Source organism: Schistocerca gregaria, chromosome 10 (genome assembly GCF_023897955.1).
Source record: "Schistocerca gregaria isolate iqSchGreg1 chromosome 10, iqSchGreg1.2, whole genome shotgun sequence".
In the NCBI taxonomy this organism is placed as follows: domain Eukaryota; kingdom Metazoa; phylum Arthropoda; class Insecta; order Orthoptera; family Acrididae; genus Schistocerca; species Schistocerca gregaria.
Window position 1 is genome coordinate 32,089,007 of NC_064929.1, and position 24,863 is coordinate 32,113,869.

The 24,863-nt window shown below is 48.0% G+C and overlaps 5 non-coding genes across 5 annotated transcripts; all 5 read left to right on the plus strand.

Annotated features, from left to right (window-relative positions):
- Positions 1-728: 728 nt before the first annotated feature.
- Positions 729-800, plus strand: Trnat-agu (transfer RNA threonine (anticodon AGU)). The gene has a single exon. It is a non-coding gene; the product is annotated as a tRNA-Thr (tRNA).
- A 7,216-nt stretch (positions 801-8,016) lies between these two features.
- Positions 8,017-8,088, plus strand: Trnat-agu (transfer RNA threonine (anticodon AGU)). The gene has a single exon. It is a non-coding gene; the product is annotated as a tRNA-Thr (tRNA).
- A 5,693-nt stretch (positions 8,089-13,781) lies between these two features.
- On the plus strand, positions 13,782-13,854 carry Trnar-ucg (transfer RNA arginine (anticodon UCG)). Its single transcript has one exon. It is a non-coding gene; the product is annotated as a tRNA-Arg (tRNA).
- A 7,059-nt stretch (positions 13,855-20,913) lies between these two features.
- Positions 20,914-20,986, plus strand: Trnar-ucg (transfer RNA arginine (anticodon UCG)). The gene has a single exon. It is a non-coding gene; the product is annotated as a tRNA-Arg (tRNA).
- Positions 20,987-21,426: 440 nt separating this feature from the next.
- Positions 21,427-21,499, plus strand: Trnak-cuu (transfer RNA lysine (anticodon CUU)). The gene has a single exon. It is a non-coding gene; the product is annotated as a tRNA-Lys (tRNA).
- The last annotated feature ends 3,364 nt before the right edge of the window (positions 21,500-24,863 follow it).

Sequence of the window (24,863 nt, forward strand, 5' to 3'; positions counted from 1 at the left end):
ACCGGTGTTAACTAGCGAAATGGTCTTCAGAGTGCCCTTACCGCGAGATTTGACTGGCACTTGGACATCTAAAGCAACGTCGGAAAGTAACTCGTTCGGCTTTTTAGTCACATCAAGTATGTGTGTTAATTTTGACGCCGGTAGCTCTGCAGATTGTCATGCAATTCCTTTACCTCTCAGAAATGATTATGAAATAAAAGTGAAGTACGTGACGAGTGTGACGTTAGGAAAACATTAGGCAGCATGGAGAGATTCTGTATTTGACCAAGCAACCCAAACGAGTACTGTGTGATCTGCTACCCAGCAGGTATCCAACGAGGCAGCACGGCTAGCTCAGTCAGTAGAGCACGAGACTTAATCACAGGGTCGTGGGTTCCAGCCCTACGCTTGTCGGATCGGAATTTTTTTCCGCTGCAGATGTAAATTACCGATTTTCTGATTAACGTGATGTAATGGAAGTAGCAACTTCAAAATTTGCCTACGTCTCCATCAGTCGCAAGAAAATGTATTTAAAGGTGAAGGTGATTTTGTAGACATATTAAAGTCATGTTCTGAAGTGCAGGTGGTTTTGTTTGGAGAGGACATCGGCTATGTGTCAGATGTGTAGCCAAGCAGTATTGGGTCGCCATAGCTGCAAATATTAGTTTAAAATATGAAGTGTTGTCAGCTGAAGTCTGATGATTCAGACGACCGTACGGACGAAGTACGCAAAAGTTCCGCTAGGCCGCGCCTCTTTAGCTCAGTGGTAGAGCACTGGTCTAGTAAACCAGGGGTCGTGAGTTCCATCCTCACAGGAGGAAGACGAATTCTGGAAATCAGTTGCGCGTCATGGCCGTATAGCAAACAGTATCTGTGATGACGAACAATTAGCGACAGGCGTTTTATTAAGAATTACTCTCAGATGTGATTAAGGCGAATGGCGCAGATAAAGCATTTGCCAAAGCGGTACGGCATAAGGTGGGACGAGGCTGTCTGAATTACATTTTATAGATGTATTTCTCACAAATCTCTGAGCCTCTCGTCGTCGTCGTCGCTTCTGCAGAAGTAGCAAATGGCCATCGTAGCAAATGCGGCGAGGGACACCCTGCCATCGATTCCGAATGCGCAAAGTGTGTGGTCTTGTTTTCCTATCTATGTTTGGTCGGTCTCGTAAGAGGTTGAATGTAACGAATGGGTGGGAAAGAGTAAGGGGCAGCTGCTGCGTGGAACGAAAACACAATTACTCAGGCCATTCTGGCACTAGCTGCCGACGCGTACGGACGTGCCTCCTTTTGCTGCGTGTTGTCAGTGTTTCGCCAGTGTATACTTTTGCGTTTCGGTGTTTTTGAGTTTTGTGATTTTCTTCGTGTGTAACTTGTGATTCTTCTGCCTGCTGTGTTCTGTTTTTGTGTTTTCTATCGACGATTATTTGTCGTTTGTGGAGATTACCGGAATCTCCCCTTGATTACTGCATACCATGGCTACAACTGTGAGGAAGAATACGCTGGTTTTTGCCTTCGCTAAGGAAACCCGACGTGTTCAGCCGACTGCTCTGGAAATTCATGATTGGCTTGATCAGGTACTTGGCATAAATTCTGATCAGGTGCATACCACTCAGTTAGATACTGACAACTACTGTGTTTTCGTAAAGTTTTTGGATCCCGTTTCGGTCGATAAAATTAATGGAAAATTCGGGTATCATGTCGAATTTTTGCCTAGAGACTGCACTACAAGTAAAGTGGCTATCAGGAGAGCTGATGCTCTTTATAGATCTGTGCGGGTGTTAAATTTACCTATCGAGATAGATAATGAGAAAATCAAGGATGCCCTGTCTCAATATGTTGAGGTAAAGGATATAGTTAACGAACGTTGGTCGAAGCAATTTAAAATTCAGAGCTTCAATGGTATTCGTTCGGTAGAGATGGAAGTAAAGACGAATATCCCATCTCATATAACTGTTGACGGGCATAAAGCACACGTGATTTATACTGGTGAAACCCTTACGTGCCATATATGCAATGAATCGGGTCATTTAAGGCAGGAATGTCCCCGTCGTGTCTTTGTACTAAAAACAAATTTAGTCCAACGCCGCAAGATGACCTTGAGCGAAGTTTTGGCAACTGATAACACAGCCAAACAGGGTGAGGGTTCGGATCCTGTACCTAGTTCTGGAACTATTGCAGTTGACGGCAGTGATTTTCCACCCCTGGTAACACGCTTCAATTGTGATTCCTCTGCCCGTGAGTTAGACGTACTAACCAAGAAACGACCACTTGAACATACAGATGATCATTCTGATGATGACACCTCCCGACAATCTCCTGCTGTACGTAAACAGAAAGCTGGCGATGAAAATCTGCATGTGCCCCAAGACGGAATGCAAGTGGATTTAATTGCAGTTTCTGATACATCTCGCTCACTGCCAGAAAATGCAACGGCAGCTGCCGACAGCGAGAAAGTTGAAGTCCCCCAAGCAGTGACAACTTTCCCAGCTGTAAACAGTTACCGACGGGAACTTCGCGAAAGCGGTAGAACAACAACACCGCGACACCGCAACAGCACAGCAACCGGCACCAGAGTGTAAACAAGAGAAAGTGTTTACTCCTGAACCGGAAAATAAGCAAACACTGTCGCAAGCATCACAACAAACGAAGGTAGCATGTAAACAGCAGGCAGTGTTTACAAACCAGGTCTCTCTAGACACTGCTGCTGAAGCGGCCGCGTCGAGTGTTGCCACAACAAAATCAGGTCAGGGTTTTCAGGGCGTCCACCGCCGTACGCTAAAACCACAACCGAATCTTACTGTTTCTCGCACCCAAGCCAAACAAAAAGCGGACAAGTCAGCCGTAAAATCACAGAAAAATATACGATATGAAATTGTCACAGAAGGTGCTCCAGATGAGCCTCCTGACACACTCAATGTCGAACAGCCCCTCAGTACTAAGGTGCAGGATGACAATGGCAGACAAACTAACGTTTAGCGACCGTGTTACTAGGACTGCTACCAAGTTCTGAATGACTGTAGTTCTAAACCGGATTTCAGCACTCCAAAAGTACAACAGTTTTTTTTTGACCAACTTTGTCGGTGGCCAATAGCAAGTTAGAGATGCAAGCATACTCTATCGCAACGATCAATATAAATAAAATTCGAACCTCATTAAAGCTAGCTGCTCTCGAGGAATTTTTGTATGACTCTGGAACCGATATCGCTTTGCTACAGGAGGTTGTAACGACGGAATTTGTAATACCAGGATACACCGCAATTGTTAACGTATCTTGTGAAACACATACAGGAACAGCGGTTCTGCTCAGGGAAGGGATTCCCGTATGTCAAGTGGAGCGGTTGGAATCTGGAAGGGCGATTAGTATTAACGTTTTAGGTAACACATTGATTAACTTATACGCGCCCTCAGGAAATAGTAATAGACAGGACAGGGCAGCATTTTATAAAGAGGAACTTATATATTTATTACGTTGACACCCAAACAGTTTTATAATGGGCGGTGATTTTAACTGTGTGTTAAATCGTAAAGATCAACAACCACATTTTAACGGTTCTTTGGAACTTAAACGCCTAGTAACCGACCTAAAACTTAATGACGCATGGGAATTAAAATATCCATCGAAGGTTGAATATACGTATATAACACAGACTTCGCGCAGTAGAATAGACAGAATTTATGTTTCCCAAAACTTGGAAAGATGTCTAGTAAATTCAGAAATCGTACCTGTATATTTTAGTGACCACTGCAGTATGGAGGAGTGCATTAATTTAGCTCCACAGCCGATTCAGATTTTTAGGAACCAGTGGCATCTAAACGTCTCTCTCTTAAAAGAGCAAGGTTTGGCAGACGCGGTATCGGATGCGTGGACCTTATGTCTGCGGTCGATCGAGAGGTACCCCACAGTATTAGACTGGTGGATTAAGGTTGCAAAGCCGAGACTGAGAAAAGTGTGTACCAGATACAGCAGAGAAAGAGCGTAGGAGTTAAAAAACTGGAATTTTATTACAGTTTGTTGCGAGACCTCTATGACCAGGCAAACGTGTCAACCATTAGATTACAAGACATCAGACACACCAAAGCGAAATTACTCGCCATTAAAAGAGAACAGATGGGAGGTTTAAAACTGAAGTCCAAGGCGAAGTCGGTGGTAGATGATGAAACAACATCCTTATATCATCTGCTTCGGCATGCAAAGAATAGGCGACGCACTGTTATTAGTTAACTTAAAACCCCCAATGGGACAACACTGACGTCTCAGAAGGAGATTCTAAATGCAGTATACCAGTACTACTATGCATTATAGTCCTCCAGCCCACCTCACGAGGGGTCTCTGCAAGAGTTTCTCAGTGTTTTATCACCACAATTGACAAGTTCTGAAAACGACGATATCCTTTCTGAAGTCAGTAACGAAGAGGTTCGTGAGACAATAACCAAGTCCCCGGTGAATAAATCTGCTGGACCCGACGGACTCCCTGTAGAATTTTACAGAAAGTTCTGGTTCTTAATTGGTGACATGTTTACATGCATTGTCAATGAGATTTTTAACGAGCAGACGATACCTGCAGATTTTAAAGATAGCAAAATTGTACTTTTACCGAAAAACAAAGGGACGAAAAGTTTAAACAACTACCGCCCTATTTCCCTTTTAAACACTGACTACAAAATAGTATGCAGGATTTTAAAAAAAAGAGACTCTCCCCTCTGACCGACAAATTAATTAGTCAACATCAGTCATGTGCAGCAAATAGAAGTATTTTTAATACGATTTCTGAATATAGAGACATCATCGCCTTAGCATCGGTTTCCAATATCAAATGTGCTTTACTTTTTATAGATTTTAATAAGGCTTTCGACTCGGTGAATCACCGCTTCCTATTTGAGGTACTGACAAAAATGGGACTCGTCCACAAAACAGTTAATGTTATAAAAAACGTTGCTACTGGTCTGAACGCTAAATTAGCTGTCAACGGTCAGCTGACGCGGCAAATTCAAATAAACCGCGGCATCCCACAGGGAAGTCCCTTATCTATGTTTTTGTTTGTTGTGTCGTTAGAGCCCTTTTTAAGAAGTGTTCATGAAAGGTTAAAGGGCATAACTATAACTGGCAGGAAAACTGTAGTGAGAGCCTATGCTGACGATGTTGGTGTCGTCATAAGAGGGCAAGATGATGTAATTCGACTACGGGCCATTCTTCAAAACTACTGCCGCCCATCCGGTGCGACAACAAACGAAAATAAAAGTACAATCCTGGGAATGCGGGGTCTTGAACGGATACACATCGATCGGGCGAAGTCAGTTACCACCCATAAAACCCTGGGGACAATCCTGACGGCATGTCCAATGAGGATGACAGCCCTCAATTGGAAAGAGATATTAACAAAGATTCAAGGGGGACTTATTGAGAACTCACAACGACTTATGAACCAGGTTCAGAGGGTCAGGTTCATTAACTTATGCATTCTCTCAAAGGCATTCTATATGGCACAAGTTTTTCCCTTGCCGAAGTTGATAGCTCAGAAAATAATGTCGAGGGTTGCAAATTTCTTATGGAAGGGGGAAATCTTCAGGGTTAACCTAAGAACTGCGACTCTACATCCTAGAAATGGAGGCCTCGGACTGGTGGACATACGCAATAAAGCATCTGCGCTTTTCATAAAAAGTTCTTTAAACATATTTCACGCCAACCCCGGCAGTATTACTACACAATTGTTTAAATGTGTCCAACCAGAAAGCCTTCAACCACCGGCAGACGTACAAAAAATTAACCCCCGCCTGCGATACGTTAGGATCTTGTACACAGAATTGAGCTATGTTAACGAGAAACTCAAAACTTCACTGCACATTACAGCCAGAGATATCATGAGACAAAGACAACAATATGAAGGACAAAATAAAATTGCCACGAAATATATGAGTCACAACTAGGATGCAATTTGGGAGAGTATTAGTTTTAACGGGCTCAATTCACAAGTGGTAACGGCATGGTACAAAGCCGTCAATAATATTGTCAGCACCAACGAGCGGCTTTATAAAATTGGGAAAGCTGAAACCCCCTTATGTCAGAAATGTAAACTAGTTGACACTGTGATTCATAGATTTACGTGTGCTGGAAATCTCAACAATTGGCATTGGCTCAGGAAAAGTCTTGCACTACTGCAACGAACGTCACCCAATTCCATTACTTCTATGGTGCTTTTCAGACCTGAAACTAAATATTACCCGAAAACCAAAAATAATGCAATACACTGGTTAATGGGACAGTTTGTCCATTACATTATCAATAAAATAGGAGGTGACGACGAAACGGAATTCAAGCTTTTTATGCAAATGGAGTACAGCAACATTAAACAATATTCAGACCACAGGAAAATGTATGGAAACATGCTGATCATTTTATTCGAACGAATAGGTGTTGGTTAAAGCGCACAGTCTAACACTAAATCTACTATTTTAGGAGTACTGCAGAAGTGAAGTATGAATCTACGTTCAAGATGACGGAAATGCCTCTTCTTTTATCCATTTATGTTACGTCTGCAACCCAATAAGTGTCTCATAAATGCTTGATGTATATTGCAATATAATCACATGTTTAGTACTCGAATGTCTGTTGACTGAAAACTCGAATGACGGCTTTACAATGAGATCTCCCCCCAGACGTCGTACAACCAGTGCTCCTTACCACAATAAAGAGAGCAGGCGAAAAATATACACGACTATACCCGCTTTTCTATAACAATTAAAATGCACTGAAGGAGCCATTCGGTGGGAGTGATGGTGGGGGCATCGTGGCCAGGCCTCGAGTTCTTTGACCCCTGCCCTCGTTGTCCCCGCCATGCGCCTACTGATATGCATCCTTATAAAAAACAATAAAAAGCGGTCCAAGGCGCCAGACTAAAAAATAAATAAATAAATAAATAAATAAATAAATAAAACAAAATATAAAAAATGGATAAGGCAATTTAAAAAATGGATAAATCGTCGGACTTCGGATCTGAAGATTACAGGTTCGAATGCTATCACGCTCGTGATTTTCCAGTACTAAAAAAGAAACATACCGTTTTAATGTAGCAATTGAGCAGTAAAAAAAAAAAAAGAGTCGTAGAGCAAAAAAAAAAAAGAATGGATAAGGCGTCGGACTTCGGATCCGAAGATTGCAGGTTCGAATCCTGTCACAGTCGTGTTTCTCCAGTTCTGAAAAAGAAACATACCGTTTTATTGTAGCAATTGTGCAGTACGAAACCGTCTGAATGTTGCTGTTGACCATTTTGTGCTTTGAGATGGTCTTGAGCTTGAAACACACACAACAAGACCGGTGTTAACTAGCAAAATGGTCGGCAGAGTGCACTCACCGCGAGGTTTGACTGGCACTTGCACATCTAAAACAACGTCGGAAAGTAACTCGTTCGGCTTTTGAGTCACATCAAGTATGTGTGTTAATTTTGACGCCGGTAGCTCTGCAGATTTTCATGCAATTCCTTTACCTCTCAGAAATGATTATGAAATAAAAGTGAAGTACGTGACGAGTGTGACGTTAGGAAAACATTAGGAAGCATGGAGAGATTCTGTATGGGACCAACCAACCTAAACGAGTACTGTGTGATCTGCTACCCAGCAGGTATCCAACGAGGCAGCACGTCTAGCTCAGTCGGAAGAGAATGAGCATAGTGTCGTGGGTTCAAGCCCTACGCTTGGCGGAACAGAATTTTTTTCCGCTGCAGATGTAAATTACCGATTTTCTGATTAACGTAGTGCAATGGAAATAGCAACTTTAAAATTTGCCTACGTCTCCATCAGTCGCAAGAAAACTGTATTTGAAGGTGAAGGTGATTTTGTAGACATGTGTGAAAGTCATGTTCTGAAGTGCAAGTGGTTTTGTTTGGAGAGAACATCGGCTACGTGTCAGATGTGTAGCCAAGCAGTAATGGGTCGCCATAGCTGCAAATATTAGTCGAAACTATTAAGTGTTGTCAGCTGAAGTCTGATGATTCAGACGACCGTACGGACGAAGTACGTAAAAGTTCCGCTAGGCCGCGCCTCTTTAGCTCAGTGGTAGAGCACTGGTCTAGTAAACCAGGGGTGGTGAGTTCCATCCTCACAGGAGGAAGACGAATTTTGGAAATCAGTTGCGCGTCATGGCCGTATAGCAAACAGTATCTGTGATGACGAACAATTAGCGACAGGCGTTTTATTAAGAATTACTCTCAGATGTGATTAAGGCGAATGGCGTTTCGAGATGAGTCGTATATAAATTATACTTGGTCGTCAGTGACCGTGTGGCCTAATGGATAAGCCGTCGGACTTCGGATCCGAAGATTGCAGGTTCGAATCCTGTCACCGTCGTGTTTCTCCAGTTCTGAAAAAGATACATACGGTTTTAATGTAGGAATTGTCATGGCCGTATAGCAAACAGTATCTGTGATGGCGAATGGCGCAGATAAAGCATTCGCCAAAGTGGTACGGCTTCCGTCTTTCGCGGAACTCGAGAGAGTTGCGCCCTTCGAGGATTGATTTCCGCAATCGTCGAAGCGATAGGTTTAGCAGCAGCAGCAGCAGCAGCAGCAGTTCCAGTAGCGTTTCCCGTCGCAGTTCCAGCGGTTCCAGCATTTCCAAAAGTTCTGGCAGCGCAGGCACCAGTGTCAGCAGCAGCTGCAGCAGCCTCCGCCCCCGCAGCACGACTCCTGTCGCCGGTGCAGCCCTTCCTGCTCGTCGTTCTCGTCGTCGGCTGACGCAGTCTGCCCCGTTCCTCGTCATCGCCGCCGCCTCCGCCAGCCTGCCGCCGAGCCCGTCCTCCTCCGCCACCGCAGCAGCAGGGCGGGGCCCCGGACCCCGCTCCCCGCCGTCGCAGCAGCAGCCGCCGCCGCCGTCATCGCCTTCCTGGACTTGTGCAGTGTAGTGTAGTGTTTGTCTTCGTTGTCTGTCATCCTTAGTGTTTCTTTTTCCCTCATCCCGTTCAGTTGTAGCATTTCACCATTACCATCCCTACCACCACCGCCTCTATCACAGCCATCACTTACACCTCCCCCTCAGCAGCTGCCACCACCATTACTTGGTGTGCTCAAACACCCCCCGCCTCCTACATCCCCCCCCTCCTCACCCTTCCCTCCCCAGCTCCCTTTGTCGCTCCTTCTCCCCCAACCACCTCACCTGACCCCTTCCCTCCACTCCCCCACGCCACTTCATCCGCTCGTGCAGCCCCCGCCCGGGTTGTGGCTCGGAGAGCCACCACCCGTGCCGCACCTTCACCAGCACCAGCACCAGCACCTGCACCTGCGCCCACACCTGCATCATCTGCAGCGCCGGCCCCAGCACCACTGCCGGGACCTGCCTCCCCCCAACATCTCCAGGTTGCTCCTGTACCCCGCCCCTCTTCCCATCCTGTAAAACGACCAAGTGGCACCCCTGCCTACTCCACTCCCAAGAAATAACAGCCCCTTCCCCCTCCTCCCCCCAAAGATGCCATGGATGTCTCCCCACCCGCCCTTTCTACCGCTTCCTCTACCACCCCCTCCTACAGATACCTCCTTTCCCGGCCAGATCCCTCTGTCCTGGAGGCCCGCAACCTCACCTTGCTCCTCCGCCAACACTTTCCTGGCGCCCCTATCTCCCTTCTCACCCCCCTATGGGACTCCGTCCTTATCACCTCCTATAGCCCTACCCTGCACACCGACATCCTATCCCGCATCCCCATTACCCGATTCGGCCCCAATGCCTCTCTCGCCCCTGCTCCTTCCCCTTCCTCATCCCGTCAACACCAACCACCGCGTCGCCCGCCAACCCTCACCACCGTGATCACTCGGCTTAGTCCGACGATCACGGAGGAGGAGGTGTTGGCAGAGCTTAAGGCGCATCCCTACCTCGATGTTCGTGCCGTTCGCCGGATCCACAACCCTGCCGGCCCCACCCGCCTTATGTGGGATTTTTCTGAGCACGCTCCTTCGATCGACCTTCTCCTCAAGGAGGGTGACCTCCTCCTCAACCGCCGCTACAAGGTCGACCCTTCCCTCTCCCCTCCCCAGTCCATCCGATGCCAGAGGCGCCTGCGCTATAATGCACACCAAACATCTGAGTTCCGCGAGGCCCCTGTCTGCCCGCACTGCAAGCAAGCGCACTTCCTCCGGCAGTGCCCCAACCTTCCGTCCCCTCCATCCTGCAACACCTGTAACCTCCCTCACCCCACATACTCCCAGAAATGCAAGGCTCCACCAGCCCCTTCCACTCCTGAATTCACCGTCCCTGTCCGCCCTCTGGATGACACTACCCCCTGGTAACTCCCTTCTCCCCCCCCCCCCCACTGCCGAGGACATCATCCGCTTTGTCACCATTGTCCTCCGAAACGTCCATCCTTTTCAGCGCCCCCACACTCTCCAGCAGATATCTCTCGCCGCACGCTCCGTGTTCCATCTCAATACCTATGCCACCTACTCCCATAACCAGGCCCACTTCACCTTCTCCCATCTTGACACCCTCGTCTAAATTCCCATCATGGCGCGACAGCACCGTTTCTTGTTCAATAACATCCGCTCCCTTCCTGTCAACAAGAACCTCCTTCTGCATACACTCACGACCCACTGCGTTGCTGCCTTCCTCCTGAACGAAACCTTTCTCCAGCCCCACATCACCGTCCACACCTCCCCCTACCTCCTTCATCGCTCCGACAATCCCCTCCCAATAGCGCGTGGTGGAGTCGCCATTGGCCACCACCGCCAGATCCCTGTTCGGCTCCAACCCCTGCCTCCTGACCCCACAGAACATCTGATCCTCAGCCTCTTCTTCCCCGGCCTCACCATTACCTGTGCCACCATTTATGTCCGCTCCACTGCCCCTATTCCTTTCGACTTCCTTTCCCACATCGACCGTACCTTCTCCTCCTACGTGATTGCCGCCGACCTTAACATCCATAGTCGCTCCGCTGCCCAGCTACAGCGGTGGCATCGGTTCCTCGCCACCCTGCAAGGAGATGTCCTTCCTCTTCCCCAACACACCCGCCCTGAATCCAATACCACTCCCGATGTTGTCCTGGCCTCCCCCAACCTCCTTGGCCGCATAGCGGTGGACGTCCTTGATCCTATTGGCAGTGACCATCTCCCTGTCCTCCTTACCATATCTGACGGTCGTCGCCCCCGTCCCGACCATCGCCTTGACCCACCCCCCAAGTATGTCCATGATTACTCCCGTGCCGACTGGAATGCCTACCGGAATACCCTTACTGCCCGAGTCGATAGCCACCCCCTCACCTACCACCAACCTGATGACATCACCCATGCCGCGTCCTTTCTCCAGCAGACCTTGTCTGAGGACGTGGAGGCCCACATCCCTACCGTCGCTGTCCACCCACACCGTTCCACTTTACCCCCACAGGCCGTTCTCCTCCTTCGAGAATCCCGTCATCTTTACTGTGCCTTCCTTCACACGCGTGACCGGGACACACTACGACGCCACCGGCAACTCCAGAGACACATCCGGAACTTGCTCACGGCTAAGAAACGCCGGGACTAGCGACAGACATGCACCCGTCTTAATGCTACCCTACCTCTTAACTCCATAATGACCGTCCCTTTCCTGACAACCTTAGTAAGGCCAACCATTTTGCCTCCTACCTCACGGATATCTTTACCATCCCTGACGATCCCCACTTCCATTATTCCCTCTTCCCCGATGTCCGTGATCGAACTGACACCTCTGTCCCTCCACTCGCTCCTGGCTTCCAATACTTGGACAACATTACACACACCGAACTCAATACCCCTATCACTACTCAAGACATCCTAGCTATACTCCGCACCAAACCCAACACCGCTCCTGGTCACGACCGTGTTACTTACCATCACCTCTGTGAAGCTCCCGCCTCCTTCCTCTCCACCCTGGCCAGACTGTACACTGTGGTCTTGTCCACCGGCTTCTACCCCGACCTGTGGAAAACCTCCCAGATCCTAATGTTCCTCAAACCTGATAAACCACCTTCTGCTGTCTCCTCCTACCGTCCTATAAGCCTTACCTCGGTCTTCAGCAAGGTCCTGGAATCCATTCTTACCCGCCGCATCCACCAGCACCTCCACCAGCACCGCTTCCTTCCCTCCACCCAATGTGGCTTTCGGCCATCCTTCTCTGCCGATGACCTTCTCCTTCACCTCACTCACCTCCTCTCAGGACAACTCAACTCCCGTCGCTCTGCCATCTTTCTCTCCCTCGACCTTAAACGCGCATATGACCGTGTATGGCATTCTGGTCTCCTCTTCAAGCTCCAAACCTTTGCCCTTCCCATAAACTACGTCCGTCTGGTCGCCTCCTTCATTACCCACCGTTCTTCCTATGTCACCATCCACAACACGGATTCCTACCCCTCCTCCGGTGTGCCCCAAGGCTCCGTCCTTTCCCCTCTTCTTTACCTTCTTTATACGGCGGACATGCCTCCGCCTGCACCCCCCCCCCCACCTACACCTTCTCCAATACGCCGATGACACCGCCTTCCTAGCCCTCGCCTCCACTTTGCAACGCTCCCAGCACCTTCTCCAATCCCATCTTGACCAGTTCACCTCTTGGTGTAACCAGTGGTTGCTCAAGGTCAATCCTTCCAAGACCCAGGCAATCATCGTAGGCAAAACCACCCTTCTGTCTCCTTGATTTCTATCTTACCATTTATGGCCGTCCTATTAACCTCACCCCCACCCTCAAGTACCTTGGCGTCACTCTTGGTCGTCGCCTCTCCTGGACCCCTCATCTCCGGACAATCCAAGCCAAGGCACGCTCCCGACTCCGCCTCCTCAAGTTCCTCTCTGGCCGCACATGGGGTCTGGACCCGTCCACCGTCCTCCACACCTATAAATCCCTCATCCGTCCTATCCTTTGTTATGCCCATCCCGCCTGGATCTCCGTCCCTCCTACCTTTTACCAATCCCTTCAAATCCTTGAACGCCATGCACTCCGCCTCGCCTATCGCATCAGCCTCCCTTCCCCCACGCGGATCCTCTATGACCTCATCCCCTTCCCACACCACCCCTCCCTCACCCTTACTCTCCCCATTGGCATCAACCCCTCCCCCATTCCCTCCTACCCTTGCCCCTTCTCTCTGGCAGGTCCCCGGCCTTACTCGTGTGACAAGTACATCACCAACCACCAGAGATTGTCACCGCAGTGCTTATGTGTTCTGTCGTCCCCCTAGTGATCCGTGTCTCTTGTTCCGTGCTCCATCGTTCATGTGTGCTACTTTGTATCTCTCCGTTATGTGCTGTGTGAATCACTTTTAACTTGACTGCTCCACAGTGAACGGCTTCTGTTATTTCACTCTGTTTTGTCTACTGTTTTTTAACCTCAATGTCTCTGTGTGTCTATTACTGCTTGTACTATGTTCATGTCTGTGGCCGAAGAGCGGCTGAGTTACGCCGCTGCTGGCCTACCTATGTATAGGTATAAAATAACAATAAGGAAAAAAAAGTACGGCATAAGGTGGGAAGAGGCAGCCTGAATTACATTTTATAGATGTATTTCTCACAAATGTCTGAGCCTCTCGCGGTCGTCGTCGTCGTCGTCGCCGTCGTCGTCGCCGCCGCCGCTTCTGCAGATGTAGCAAATGGCCATCGTAGCAAATGCGGCGAGGGACACCCTGCCATCGATTCTGAATGCGCAAAGTGTGTGGTCTTGTTTTCCTGTCTATGTTTCGTCGGTCTCGTAAGAGGTTGAATGTAACGAATGGGTGGGAAAGAGTAAGGGGCAGCTTCTGTGTGGAACGAAAACACAATTCCTCAGGGGGTGTGAGCGTTTCGAGATGAGTCGTATATAAGTTTGTACTGGGTCGTCAGTGACCGTGTGGCCTAATGGATAAGGCGTCGGACTTCGGATCCGAAGATTGCAGGTTCGAATCCTGTCACGGTCGTGTTTCTCCAGTTCTGAAAAACAAACATACCGTTTTATTGTAGCAATTGTGCAGTACGAAACCGTCTGAATGTTGCTGTTGACCATTTGGTGCTTGGAGATGGTCTTGAGCTTGAAACACACACAACAAGACCGGTGTTAACTAGCGAAATGGTCGGCAGAGTGCCCTCATCGCGAGGTTTCACTGGCACTTGCACATCTAAAACAACGTCGGAAAGTAACTCGTCCGGCTTTTGAGTCACGTCAAGTATGTGTGTTAATTTTGACGCCGCTAGCTCTGCAGATTGTCATGCAATTCCTTTACCTCTCAGAAATGATTATGAAATAAAAGTGAAGTACGTGACGAGTGTGACGTTAGGAAAACATTAGGCAGCATGGAGAGATTCTGTATGGGACCAACCAACTGTGTGATCTGCTACCCAGCAGGTATCCAACGAGGCAGCACGGCTTGCTCAGTCGGTAGAGCATGAGACTCTTGATCACAGGGTCGTGGGTTCGAGCCCTACTCTGGGCGGAACAGAATTTTTTTCTGCTGCAGATGTAAATTACCGATTTTCTGACTAACGTGATGTAATGGAAATAGCAACTTTAAAATTTGCCTACGTCTCCATCAGTCGCAAGAAAACTGTATTTGAAGGTGAAGGTGATTTTGTAGACATGTGTGAAAGTCATGTTCTGAAGTGCAGGTGGTTTTGTTTGGAGAGAACATCGGCTACGTGTCAGATGTGTAGCCAAGCAGTAATGGGTCACTATAGCGGCAAATATTAGTCGAAAATATTAAGTGTTGTCAGCTGAAGTCTGATGATTCAGACGACCGTACAGACGAAGTACTCAGAAGTTCCGCTACGCCGCGCCTCTTTAGCTCAGTGGGCGCAGTCAGCCGGCAGCGGCCTTGGCGGGCGGACGAGGGTTGTTTTCGCTCTCGCCTGTGGCGGTCGCGTGCTGTTTGGTGAGTGTGCGCATTGCTACGTAGTTTTATTGTGGCGTGATGAATTGCATTCGACTATAATGGATCAACTTATACGGAAAGACACGTTGAAATTGAGTTTTGACCCTCATTATGCACGACCCAAATCCTTTGAGGTTGAGTTATTTATTAGAGACGTCATGAAAATAACTATTGATGATATGATTGGCATTCACCTGTCTATCGTCAGCAGTACGGTGTACCTCAAATTGTTGAATCCCGAGAAATGCTAGCAGGTCGTTCAATCTTGTGGAGGAGTGTTGAAGTTCAACCATTCTGACGGCAATGTTGGTGATGTCAGAATTTCGCTTGCTGGTCTCGGAGTGAAAACTGTTCTCATATTTGAATTACCCTTTGAAATTTCCGCTGACCAGATTAATGCCAAATTGAGGGAATATGGAACAGTCATCAGCAATACGGCAGAAAAGTGGTAGACCATGCATATTTTCCCAGTGCTAAACGGTGTCCATCAGGTGAAGATAGATATGTTAAAGCACATTCCGTCCTACATCACTGTGTGTGGCTACAGGGCCATAGTGATTTATGACGGGCAGCCTAGAACTTGTGCGGGATGTGGGTCCACAGAACTTATCCGTGCTTAGTGTGTCCAATGACGCGTGGCGCAAATACCGGCCGGAGAGCGTGAGTTGCGCGGCCCGACGTCTACGTTGCCATTATCATACGTCGCCGCCGCTCGGGCTAATGTCACCTCGGAACCTAGTTTATATGTTTCGCTAGAGGGTTTGCACGCAGTGCACGAAGGCGCTACACCAATGGAAGCGAACGATGTACCGAATGTTCCTTTTTCACACACCCAGAAGGAGGGTAATACTCACTCTCAGATGGGACACCCACCGGACACCGAAAGTATTCCGGCGGGCGTACCGGTTCGAGACGACAAGTCCGACGTGGACCGGATGGAGTCGAACGAGATGGCTGGCCACCAGCCCCCGCGGTCTCCCAAATCTCAGAAGAAACGCCGGCTAGCTCATCAAGGGGCAGAAGCAAAGGCGCCAATATTGGGTGAAAAGGCGAACCACGCCAGACAGAAACTGACTGAAGTAACTGACCCATCGTCGTCGGCAACCAGCAAAACGGCAAAAAAATCTTGGACAGACGAATTGGACACTGATCACGGACGATCGCCCTCAGGGGACCCTGCGGTGGCCGATTCATTGGATCCGAACCCTATGCCTGAATGTTCCAAGCTCTCGGATTGCGATATGAACGCAGACAAGTTCGTGTGCGATTGGTCAGATGACGTTGAAGAGGGTGGTCGGGAAGAAGATTTAGTACGGGATCGGCGCGGTATAGAGAATCCGTCATCAGAAGCTCAAGCAGGTGTGTCCCACCAGCAACACACGGCTACCACCGGCGTCGGTGCAGTGGCTGATGACGCGGATATCTTTTAGATGATGTTCGCCATGAACATCAATAGTAGGCATATTGTCACCTAGACCTCTGTTCTCATGACGTCCTTGCAAGCTTACCCCATTGCGACATTGAACATCAATAAGATCAGTAGCCCACTCAACTTAAAAAACCTTCAAGATTTTCTCTATGCCGCTGATATTGATCTCATTACGGTGCAGGAAGTGACCAATATTAACCTTGACCGTATCACAAGTTACAATGCCGTCGTTAATCCTGGAAATGGTACTGAACTAGGGACCGCGATCATGGCTAAGGAAGGGATAGTGATGTCACATATCGAACGCCTGGCGAATAGCAGAGGTATAGCGACTACTATCGATACTACCAGATTTATTAATCTCTACGCCCCTTCCGGTTCTGGGAGACGACGACAGAGAGCAGAGTTTTTTAAAGATGGCATTGTGCCACTTTTCACACCACCTTCAGACCAACTTATATTCGCTGGTGATTTTATCTGTGTACTCAGTCCCATAGACCAGACACTAAATTTCAATCCGTCCGCCGAGCTTCGCGCCATCATTGAAGAGTTAAATTTAATTGACACATGGGAGCATAGACACGGTGACAGGCCCGGATTCACATTCGTTGCTGGTCACTCAGCTAGCCGCGTCGATAGAATCTACGCATCAGCAAATATGAGTGAACATGTTTTGCAGCCAGAGCTATGGCCGACTGTCTTTACAGATCATGTGGCATATTTATGTACCGTCACTTTAGCCAAACAAGGGACGTACAGGGCAAGGGGACCTGGAAACTAAATGTAGCGCATTTAACAGAACCCGAGTGTCACACAGTCTTCCGCAACACGTGGGCAGAATGCGAACGAAAGTTTCCCGCATACGACTCTGCCATTACGTGGTGGATAAAATGTGCAAAACCCGCCTTAACAAAAGCGATGAAGAATTATTCCAGAGATCGATGTGCCTGGCAGAAGCAAACCCTGGAATTCTACTTTCAGTGTTTAAGGGATTTATATCGAGAAGATGCAACGGTAATAGCAAATCATATGCATAGTAAACGAATACAGGCTACGATTTTAACCCTCAAACGGAAGCAATTGGAAGGCTGTAAAGTCAGGACACGTCTGCAAAACGCCGTACAGGACGAAACGACATCAATGTATCATGTTATTCGCGAACAGAAAAGAGGGCACAGAAAGATATTGAGAGAACTGCACACTGCAGATGGTCGACACTTACACCACCAGCGCAACATACGAGACGAGATTTATAAACATTTCACAGCACAGTTAACGGAACACCCGGTGGATATAGCGGCGCAGCAAGCCCTCATGGCACGCCGTTTTGCGACATTGAGCACGGAAGAAGCAGACGGCCTCGCTGCAGTAATAACTGACGATGAAGTAGCGGACGCCATTCGAGGGAGCCCACAGAATAAATCGCCTGGCCCCGACGGATTACCGGCCGAGTTTTATAGAACTTTTCGACACTATTTAGTTCCAAAGATGACCATGGTCTGTAATGATATCCTAAACGCTGGAGATGATATCCTAAGGGAATACTGTGAGGGCATAGTGGTATTGGTCCAAAAAACCCCAGTGGGCAAGACAGTCGACAATCTCCGACCGATTACATTACTTAATATGGATTATAAGATATTCGCGCGGGTCATGATACAGCGATTCAGTACGGTACTCAGTACTGTCACGGGGGCCTATCAAACGAGCGTTGGGAAAACTAGAAACATCCAGCAGACGTTAAGCGAATATAGAGATATCATAGCTACAGCCGCCGCTTGTGACATCCGATGCGCTCTAGTCTCAATAGATTTTGAAAAAGCATTCGATAAAGTCAGTCACTCATATCTTCTGTGCGCGATGGCAGCAATGAATTTTCCACGGAAAGTTATTGACACTGTTACACTCCTGCTGAGAAACGGAACATCTAAGATCCTGTCTCAACGGACAACTAAGTAAACCTATTTCCATCACTAGGTCGGTCCGACAAGGTTGCCCGATGTCAATGGCTTTGTTTGCAGTTGCTCTTGAACCCTTGCTGTTCTCCCTGACGCAAGACCTTCCGAGATTACGTATACATGGCCAGAAGATTGTCTTCCAGGCATTTGCGGATGACGTCAGTTTCGTGGTGACGAAAGTTGAAGACTTAGAACGCGCGTTTCAGCTGATAAACACTTATGAAGCAACCTCAGGAGCGAAAGTCAACTGTAAAACGTCTGGCGTTATGGCACTTGGAAGGGGACTAGAACTTGTCAATAGCCGTTCACTAAAAAGGATGGCAACTTTTAAATGTCTCGGCATTGAATACACGCGCAGCATCCGCTGCACGGCTGCTCTTAACTATAGGAGATTGTTGGCACAAATTCGGGCCGGCATACGGCAACATCATTTGCGAAATCTCAACGCCATACAAAGAGTGCTTTTAGTCAATACTTACATCGTTTCAAAAGTCAATTATGTCGCGCAAATCCTCCCAATACCAAAGGTCATAGCACAACGCATGCTTGCGGCGCTCGGCCACTTTTTCAGTAGGGGACAAATTTTCAAAGTCGCATTTGAAACCTTGACGCTCCCCATGGGAAAGGGCGGCCTCAATCTGACTGATGTTTACCACAAAGCGAAAGCATTATATATCAGCAACGTGTATAAACAATGGCAACGAACAACACATTCCTTAACGGCCCTTCTTCTCCATGAAATCGCACCAGCCAGCATGACGCCTCCTGTCAACGTAAGTGACATCCCGACTGCATTATGCCACTTTAGTAATTTTTTCCTAGACTACAGCTATGTTCAGTGCACCATACCTGAGAATGATCTTTACAGGGTCAGAGCTCTTTACAGCTGCCTGACGGACAGTAAATCGCGGAACAGAATAGAAGTAAAGTATAAAGACTGCAATTGGGCAAAGATCTGGGAAAACATTCACGACGCACACTTACCATCGCAGGTGCGGTCTACGTGGTACATGGCGGTCAATAGGATCATACCGACAAATTCAAAGCTACACATGATTCACTTGTCCGACACTCCGAATTGCGTTCACTGTACTTTACTAGATACCATTGAACATCGCTTTCTATGCGACGATGTGAAGGACATCTGGATTCTCTTTGCGCGGAAGCTCTCAAGTATGCTGCGTACTCCACCTAGGATGATTACTCCAGCTGGACTCCTCACTCCCGATGCCGTTCCATACCCCCCCCCCCCCCCCCCTCAAAACGACGAGCAGTCAATTGGCTTCAAGGTCAGACGGTGTATTATATATTATCGGCGCCAGAAAAAAATAAAGAAGACTGTTGGTTATACCTACTAACTCAACACCAGAAACTTCAACGAATAGACAAATATAGAGAAAAGTATGCGTCTTTCCTACTCCGAACATTAACGTAGAGAGATATTCATCCAGGGCGACGTCTGCAGTACGAAACTACTGCTGGATGGCCCCTTCAGAATTATAATGGCCGCAATTAGGATCCGGATTGCGGGAATCGAAAGGTCACGAATATGCGACGGACCGCCCCGACAGTGGTGACACTTTGGGGGGCGATGCCTCTCCTGTCGACAGCAATACGAGACTGCTCTACAGGAACCCCGTGGAATTTCGGAGATCTAATAATCACATTACAATTATTCTTTTCTTACTTATTTAGGAAGATTCGTTTATATGCACGGAAGACGTGTTTCTTTTATGTTTCAATCTCCCATAAAAGAGGAGGAGAAGATTTGTTCCTTCATGCTGCGGAAGACTCCAGCACCCTCCAGTTTATTTTCACATATGCAGTCTTCCTTGGACGTTGTGATGAGTTACTCACATTCTCGCAGAAGAGTTAATTTGTTTAATCCAAACATGCAATATAGTGTTTTAACCAACTATCCAAATGCATACTGAAGAGCATTAAACTGTCTCACGAATATTATTTAATATAAACGGTGACTTTTTTTATGGCTGAGAAGCCGAGCCGATGAAGGCAATTTTGGCGAGCGTGAGGACGGGCTAGAAGGGGTGGATGGAGGCCCGAAAAAAAAAGGGTATGATTCCTGCTTTGGGTGCAGGAGGTCCCGGGTTCAAATCCCGGACAGGCCCTACTTTTCACTAAAAAAAAAAAAAAGTGGTAGTGCACTGCCTAAGCAAACCAGGGGTCGTGAGTTCCATCCTCACAGGAGGAAGACGAATTTTGGAAATCAGTTGCGCGTCATGGCCGTATAGCAAACAGTATCTGTGATGACGAACAATTAGCGACAGGCGTTTTATTAAGAATTACTCTCAGATGTGATTAACGCGAATGGCGCAGATAAAGCATTTGCCAAAGCGGTACGGCATAAGGTGGGACGAGGCAGTCAGAATTACATTTTATAGATTTTTTCTCACAAATCTCTGAGCCTCTCGCGGTCGTCCTCGTCGTCGTCGTCGTCATCGTCGTCGCGGCCGCCGCTTCTGCAGTAGTAGCAAATTGCCATCGTAGCAAATGCGGCGAGGGACACCCTGCCATCGATTCCGAATGCTCAAAGTGTGTGGTCTTGTTTTCCTGTCTATGTTTGGTCGGTCTCGTAAGATGTTGAATGTAACGAATGGGTGGGAAAGAGTAAGGGGCAACGGCTGTGTGGAACGAAAACACAATTCCTCAGGGGGTGTGAGCGTTTCGAGATGAGTCGTATATAAGTTATAGTTGGTCGTCAGTGACCGTGTGGCCTAATGGATAAGGTGTCGGACTTCGGATCCGAAGATTGCAGGTTCGAATCCTGTCACGGTCGTGTTTTTCCAGTTCTGAAAAAGAAACATACCGTTTTAATGTAGCAATTGAGCAGTACGAAACCGTCTGAATGTTGCTGTTGACCATTTTGTGCTTGCAGATGGTGTTGAGCTTGAAACACACACAACAAGACCGGCGTTAACTAGCGAAAAGGTCGGCAGAGTGCTCTCACCGCAAGTTTTGACTGGCACTGGCACATCTAAAACAACGTCGGAAAGTAACTCGTTCGGCTTTTGAGTCACATCAAGTATGTGTGTTAATTTTGACGCCGGTAGCTCTGCAGATTGTCATGCAATTCCTTTACCTCTCAGAAATGATTATGAAATAAAAGTGAAGTACGTGACGAGTGTGACGTTAGGAAAACATTAGGCAGCATGGAGAGATTCTGTATGGGACCAACCAACTGTGTGATCTGCTACCCAGCAGGTATCCAACGAGGCAGCACGGCTTGCTCAGTCGGTAGAGCATGAGACTCTTGATCACAGGGTCGTGGGTTCGAGCCCTACGCCGGGTGGAACGGAATTTTTTTCCGCTGCAGATTTAAATTACCGATTTTCTGATTAACGTGATGTAATGGAAATAGCAACTTTAAAATTTGCCTACGTCTCCATCAGTCGCAAGAAAACTGTATTTGAAGGTGAAGGTGATTTTGTAGACATGTGTGAAAGTCATGTTCTGAAGTGCAGGTGGTTTTGTTTGTAGAGAACATCGGCTACGTGTCAGATGTGTAGCCAAGCAGTAATGGGTCGCCATAGCTGCAAATATTAGTCGAAAATATTAAGTGTTGTCAGCTGAAGTCTGATGATTCAGACGACCGTACGGACGAATTACGCAAAAGTTCCGCTAGGCCGCGCCTCTTTAGCTCAGTGGCACAGTTCCGCTTCCGACGCCGTGGCGTGTGGATGTGCCTAGTCTTCCGCTCCGCCGTGGCGTTACGTTTAGTGGGATATCGTTTGTTTACGTGTAGTGTTGTACCTTTAGTGAGTTTTTCTCCGTCGTTGTTTCGTTCCTTGTGTTACTTTCTGTGTGTATTTCAGTGTTTTTTGTGTAGCGGTTTAGACCGCGTTGTTTTTGAAAATGTAGTCTCAGGTTATTCCTCGTCAGGCTACAGTTAGTTTTGCTTTTGACAAGTCCTCCCGCCATGTGCAACCTAGTTCCCTTGAGATTCATGTTTGGTTAGTAGATATCTTTGGCATTCATTCCGATCAGGTGCACACTGCTTATTTTGATACTGAACTCTACGTTTTCTTTGTTAAATTTATGGACCCCCTTCAGGTCGATAAAATTATTTCCAAATTTGGTCATCAGGTTCTCTTTCGGCATCGGGATGATTCTGTCAGTACCGTACTGCTTTCAAATGCTTCCATTACGTACACCAGTGTTCGTGTTTACAACCTTCCGCCGGAGGTGGATAATGTGTATCTTAAGGAGGGTTTACTCAAGTATGGTGATGTTAAGAGTATTCGCCTTGAACGCTGGTCCAGCCAACATCGCCTGCAGTGTTACAGTGGTATTAATTCCATCGAAATGCACGTGGAGCAGAATATTCCCTCGCACCTGCAGATCGGTGGATTTCGTGTCCATGTAACATATAGTGGTCATGTTGGCACCTGTTTTTTGTGCAATGAGAGCGGCCACGTGAGTACCAACTGTCCGCGGAGGGTTTTTGTGTTAAAAATTTCTCTCGAACAGCGTCGCAAGTTAACGGTCGCTGACCTCGTTGCGGTGGTTCTGCTCTTGGTGTCGAACAGTCCAGTGGTAGTAGCGCCCCGCCGCAGGTTTTGCACGCCCCTGACACAGAATTTCCTCCTTTGCGTGCCAATTCTGATGTTGTTCCGTCTGTTCCTCAGGTGGGTGTGCCGCTTTTGAATAATAAACGGCGTCGCGCACAAGATGGAAATAGTACGGATGAGGATCTCCCCAAGATGCCCCAATCCGAGAGACCGACATCCTCCTAGCCACAGAGTAGTGTAGATGCTCCCTGTTCCCCTGAAGTAGCTGTTCCGGTAGCGGCTGCTGACACCCCTCCGGCTTCCGACGCGGCTTCTCTCGAGTCGGCTCGTTGGTCGGGCCTGTTGGCGCCGCCTTCCGAACCGACTTCGTTGTCACAACAAGTTGAGTCGCAACAACTTCCTGCTTCGCTGCCCCACAACTCTGCCAGCGGAGCTGCTCCGCTTCCATCCAACTTTGCAGCTTCAGACCTTCCTGCTCACGTTTCGCCTCCGTGTAGTCCATGTTTGCCGGAAGCTAGTATTGGTGTAGACAAGGCCGTTTCGTCGGATGTTTCCCCCGCGACCCGGGACCCTGACTGTGGACCGGCGCGGGTGGTGTCGGATACAGAACTTGACCCTCCTACGTCACCGGCGGCTGCCGCTTCCTTGCCCGTCAACCGACGCAAGTTGCGCGTTCAGCCGAACGTCAATGCTGTTCGTAAAAAACCGAAACGTAAGGGATCCGCGGAAGGGGGTAGCAGTCCTCTTCCCTCGGATGCCTCCGTCTCCCCTGCTATGGACTGTGATGTTGATGCGTCGGTGTAGGTGATTTCTTCTCTCGCTTTTCTCTCCATGGTTCAAGCATACACCTTTCTTACCTTAAATATTGACCGTATTGAGTCCTACGTTTGCATTGCCTCTTTGCGGCAGTTTCTCTACGACTCCTGTGCGGACGTAGTATTTTTGCAGGAAGTATTGTTTTCTGATCTCTCTCTCCCTGGATTTCAAACTGTTTTTAATGTCGCACCGGAAAATTCGACAGGAACTGCTCTTTTCTTTCGAGAAGGTATTCCTGTTACTGACATTGAATTCCTTGACTCTGGCCGTGGGATTGGTTGTCGTCTTTTTGATCTCTGCCTAGTTGTTTTGTATGCCCCCTCTGGTTCGGGTCGCACTGTGGCTCGATCGCGCTTTTATAGGGAAGAGCTTATTTATCTTTTGCGCAGGAGCCCTCGGAGTCTCCTGCTCGGAGGCGATTTTAATTGTGTTTTACGCCCCGAAGACCAATCCCCCAATTTTAATTATTGCCGAGATTTACATGACTTGGTTCGTACGATGCACCTGCGTGATGTTTGGGAACACAAATATCCCACCCTGGTGAAATTTACGTTTTTTACCGCATCCTCATGCAGTAGACTCGACAGATTCTACTTCTCTGATTTTTTATGTGATAACATTCCTTCAGTCGATGTTATTCCTACTAGTTTTTCTGACCATTGTGCTTTTACTGCAACTGTAAATCTTAGTCACCAACCTGCAAAACTTTATCGTTCCCAGTGGATGTTAAATGTTTCCCACCTTGCCGACAGTGCCATTGATGAAGTTGTAAGTGCCGTGTGGGAGCGATGTCTTCGCTCTATCCCGCGTTACCCCTCCTTGCTCGTTTGGTGGACTGCGTTTGCCAAGCCCAAGATTCGTCAGACTTAGATTTTTTACTGTGCCGCAAGGGCGCGTGATTTTAAGAAGACGTGTGAATTTTACTACTCTGTCCTGCGTGAACTGTATGACGCGGCGGGTCCTTCTCCTCTGCGGATCCATGATGTTCGTCGTATTAAAGCAAAGCTCTTGACCCTCAAACGACGACAGTTGGATGGTCTGCGAGTAAAGTCGAAACCTCACTCTCTTGTTGAAGGTGAACTGACTTCTTTGTACCACCTGCTGCGGCATCAGACTCGACGTCGTCGCACATTCATCTCTTCTCTTATGGTGGATGATGGACGACAGCTTATTGCACAGGAGGATATGACTCGTGCTCTTCATCAGTATTACGCTAGTCTCTATTCTGCCGATGATTCTGGTGCGTCACTTTCTGATGATGTCCTTGAGGATCTTCCTGCGACGATCACGCCTGACGCGAACGGCGACTTTCTCCGGGAGTTCCAGGTA